Genomic DNA, 5,139 nt, shown 5'->3' with positions numbered 1-5,139 from the left:
GATAAAAAAGGTATATCCCTAGGTAACATTCAGTTTTTAACTGTGCAATCACATTTAGATCTGAAAACCCAGAAAATGACTGGTTTCAACAGTAGCTAATTACCATATGCAAAGACTGAATCATAGGATAAAAAAAGGCAAAAATAAGCAAACACCCTCTCACCAGTTTCGTCTGTAACTTGCAAATGTACATGCCAATAATCTCACACAAATCTTTAATATGTTATATTAATCACGAATTGAGATGATAATGTACAAAACAAAAGTTTTCTAGTCATCCATCAATGTTAAAACAAATATTCATATTCAATAATCGGTTCCTGTTGAAGTGCTACAGAACTAAATTATGCACACTGTTCCCTAAATAAATAAACAAATAACAGGATTAACCTAACTTTAGATACTTGGATTATGAGATTTAAAAAACAAAACACTAGCTCAACAAATGCTTACCAAGGGCCCTGTAGATTTTCTCCTCCTCTACAGAAATTCTGCAATCGGTACCCTAGGAATGGTGAGGGTTCAAATCTTCAAAGGGTAAAATGAGTGTGTAAGTGGTGTGTGTTTCTCGCCGATGAGAAGAAAAATATGCTTCAAATTTTAGCAGCTGTAGTGATATAAGTTATTGGTTCTCTAACCTCTATGCTTGCTCAAAGTGTTAAAACTTCCTCATTTTTTCTTTTTAAGAAAATTTGTCCCTTAAATTAACAATTTATTATCAACCCCTTAAAATGAAAAGAAAAAAAAACACACACACACTATCCAACACAGTTTGTGCTCTATCTCAATTAACAAGTGAAATCAGGTACCAACTAAAACAAGAGTTTTCTATTGAATTTTTTTTTTTCTTCGGCAAGAAACTCTCCAAGGAACAGTGCTCTTGCTTCTAAAATAATTTTCACACATGACAAGACTATCCCAAGCACCGTATTGATTACCTATCCAAATATTTAGTCACCAAATAATATAGCCAAGAGGTATGTGAAAAACTTTTCTATATCACTTACTTCTCACCATTTTACAACACTAACTGAACACAGAAAGACAACCAAAGAACACATACAATTCTACAAATATTGATCACAGAAAGCACATTATACTCTTGCTTAGACAACTGTTTGAGAGTTATTTTTAGTCTCAGCAGTGGATATCTTTTACTTGTTCCTCTCGCATAGGAGGGGGAGAGATTTATATTTATGGATATAGTTCCATCCCATGGTTAGCAAGATATTATTTATATTATGGATACAGTGTTGAGATTTTACCTATTGTACAGTTGTGGGATTGAATTATTTTCTCCTTGATTTAGGGCTAATTGGTAGGTAATTAGTTTCTCGATTATTGTATATTTAGTTACCTATTTTAACTAGATATTACTCTATAAATTGAATGTAACATTATCGTGAATATTATCGAATAGAGTTTTTAATTCTCATATTTGTTTTCTGAATTTCAAGATGGTATCAGAGCCATCCTAAACCGTACTTTTGAATCTCTTTGAATTTATCCTCTTTTTGAATCTTTTGAATTTATCTTTAAAATTCATATACCTATACACATACACAGACCCATACCCATATACAAACCCATGCCCGCTGCTATTACAAGCCACAGCCCGAATCAGTCACCGGATCTGCAGCCCGCGCCGAATCAGTCACCGGATTAATCGCCGTCGCCAAATCAGTCACCGGATCTGCAGCCCATGCCGGAACGCCACCGCTGCTGCCACTCTGATCCCTGCCATCCGCCGCCGCGAGCTCTCCATCCCCAAGCTTGCTGCTGCCACTACTCCACAACCGCCGATCTCACCACCATTTTCAAACCGAGCTCACAGTCACTGTCTCCAACCGTCGACGACGACGCTGCCAAACCGAACAGGAACTTTTCCAAATTGCCGTATCTAGCTCACCGAACCGGATCTTCTCTAAATCGCCGAATCTAGCTCACCGCCGGTTCGTCTTTTCCATGGTGCGGTGACGTGGAAATCTGCTCCTAGAAAAAGGAATTTTGTTTACTAAAAATGCTGGTTATCAAAACATAGATGCATATACTGATGCTAACTGGGCTAGAGCTATAGATGATAAGTGATCTACTTTTGGTTACTTCACTTTTATAGGAGGTAGTCTTGTTACATGGAGAAGTAAGAAACAAAATGTTGTTGCTCGCTCGAGTGCAGAAGCTGAATTCAGAGGTATGACGCTTAGACTTTGTGAAACTTTGTGGTTAAGACTTCTCTTGCGGGATTTGGGTTATCTACCTGGGGAACCGATTCGACTATATTGTGACAATAAAGCAGCATGTGATATTACCCATAATCCAGTCCAACATGATCGTACGAAGCATGTCGAAATAGACAGATTCTTCATTAAGGAGAAGTTAGATGGAAAAATTATGGAGTTGCCTAAAATTCGATCTGAGTATCAACTAGCCGGCATTCTCACCAAAGCAATCTCAAATCAAGTGTTTTCAAAATTTTTAGATAAGTTGGGCATGTGTGACATCTTTGCACCAACTTGAGGGGCAGTGTTGAGATTTTACCTATTGTACAGTTGTAGGATTGAATTATTTCTCCTTAATTTAGGGCTAATTGGTAGGTAATTAGTTGCCCGATTATTGTATATTTAGTTACCTATTTTAGCTAGATATTACTCTATAAATTGAATGTAACACCATCGTGAATATTATCGAATAGAGTTTTTAATTCTCATATTTGTTCTCTGAATTTCAAGATACAGTTCCATCCCATGGTTAGCAGTTTTAAGAGGGGATGAGTGAACCAGATAAGATACAGAAATGTTACTTTTGGCTTTTTGAGTTCTGTGCTTGCAGACAAATAGAATTTATTTTCATCCATTTTTTGCAGGCATCTCCGCTTCTATAGAGAAAGGAGTGCTAGAAATACGTAATTTAAATCAACTTCTCATTCTTTTTTGTTTTTTTTAATAATAAAAGGATATATTGTTTTCGAGATGAAAAAATAAATAAATTGTTTAAACTCAGAAGTAGTTATTACTCATGTTAAGCAATCAATTGCATTGCTATCCTTGGTAATAGCAAATAGAGACTTAAATAATATTTATGGGTAATATTATTTCAATCATTATATTACCCTGGCTGTTACAACTTTACTCTATGTATATACTACATATATAAAGTATCAAAATGATCTCTTATACGTACCATAATTTGAGAGTGACACTTCTGGATATAACCGTATAAGGTTGTCAGCCTATTCTTATAAAAATATTTTTCTATTCTTATCCTTCTTTGAGAATATAATGTTATAGAGTATTTTACATATTGTGTTTATGGGCAACGAGACCCATATAGACTTGGAGACACCGTTACGACCTGATTGGGTTGTATCTTGGAGCTAACTAGTTTCACCAATACCCACATGAATGGAAGAACTATCAATTTTAGGTCAATCTATTTATACATGCCTCAACAATCAGGCCAACATTTCTTATTTATTTTACTATTATTGTTTTACTTCTTAATTTATATTATTTAGTTAATATTAATATTATATTACTAAATTATTTATTGATGTATAATCTTTGTATTTTTCTGTAAATTATGTTCCACAACAGTTATTGCATGAGTTTTAGTTAGAAATGGATTGTTTATTGATTTTCAGGGCTTTAGTAGAGAGGATTTGTTCGTGGTTTTAACCTGCTATTGTAACGACCCATGTCCAAGGATCCAGATCGCTAACCGGGTCCTTACTCGGACCCGAGGTGACACAAGGGTACTATGGTCATTTCATATTAATTTAATGCTTTAAGGTCCACTAAGGTTAAAATTGTCATTTATTAGAGTCATTCAATGATTTAAATGATATTTAGGGGCTTCATGGTCGTCCCACATCATTATAATGCTCCTAGAGTTCATAGGGGTATAATGGTCTTTTTACGTGGTCAAATCATAATATTAAATTCAAAAGGGTAAAATAGGCTTTTACCGTGGTAAATAGAGATATAAAAGACTCGAGGGCAAAATAGTCATTTTCTGGGTAAAATATAACATTTATACCCTTCAGGGGTATTTTTGTCATTTTGTAGGGTCATTCTGTACTTTGGTTAAATTATGGGATCAAATGTGCAATTATACAAAAGTTTGAGGTTAAACGGTGATATATGGTTCATCTAATCGATTAGATGACATTTTCAGTAGACGTACAATTTCCCAAATCCTCCATCTGTGCGCACAGATGATGATCTGTGCACACACTTGAGTGATTTGTGCGCACAAATCATTGGTTAAAAGTTTATTACACCACTGCTAATCTCATTTAATCAATTAGATCGGGAATCTAACCGGTTAGATGTTGACCAAAAACCATGTGATGATGAAAACACACCCTTTGCCCCATTCCACTGTTATTAACGTGTGTGAACGGGAAAATAAAACCCCACATCATTTATAATTCATCAACAACACATTAAATCACTAAAATAAACACGTGAATCAACATTCAAGATTTTTAAACCCTCATCATTTAACACGTACATATCCCAAAAATAATAAAACGTTTTAAACCAAATAATTATTTTTACAAAATAAAAAGGCATCCATGGCCATGATTACAATGCTTCACTTGAAGCTCACAAAAGGATATAGTCTGTTACATATAACCATTGATTATGCTAGTCTAATACAAAAGATATCAAAAGTCTGTTACACTACTTCTAAACTTGCGGGGTGCGTCTTCTACAACTTCATTGCCATGTCTTGAAAATAATAAATAAGGGGTGAGCACAATGGCTCAATAGGAAATGCCTAAAACACCAGCTTTAGACTCCCTTGAGTCAATAACCAAGGAATGAAAAAAAAAGAAGTCGGGGTCATATGCGGGGAATCATCAAAATCTTAATCTACGCCATTCATGTTAAAAGATCATCATCATTTAATTAACCATCAACATGAATGCAAATATGCCCTGAAATGCAATACTTTCCCGACCATAATCTCGGCCCAACACTACACAGTTAAAATCGCTAGCCGACTTTACTGAGGCGAGATTGATAACTATCTCTGGTTCCAAATCCGGCAACCATTTGGGGCCTAGTATCAACTTTTTTACGTCCAAAACTGACACGCGCTCCCTTTAGGTCGAATTAGCCCTAGGCTCGCGAA

The sequence above is a fragment of the Cornus florida genome, unplaced genomic scaffold (assembly GCF_030987335.1).
Source record: "Cornus florida cultivar Cherokee Brave unplaced genomic scaffold, ASM3098733v1 CherokeeBrave_3.0.0_Hap2_Chr02, whole genome shotgun sequence".
Classification (NCBI taxonomy): Eukaryota; Viridiplantae; Streptophyta; class Magnoliopsida; order Cornales; family Cornaceae; genus Cornus; species Cornus florida.
The sequence above is the reverse complement of the archived record's forward strand: the minus strand, read 5'-3'. Positions refer to the sequence as shown.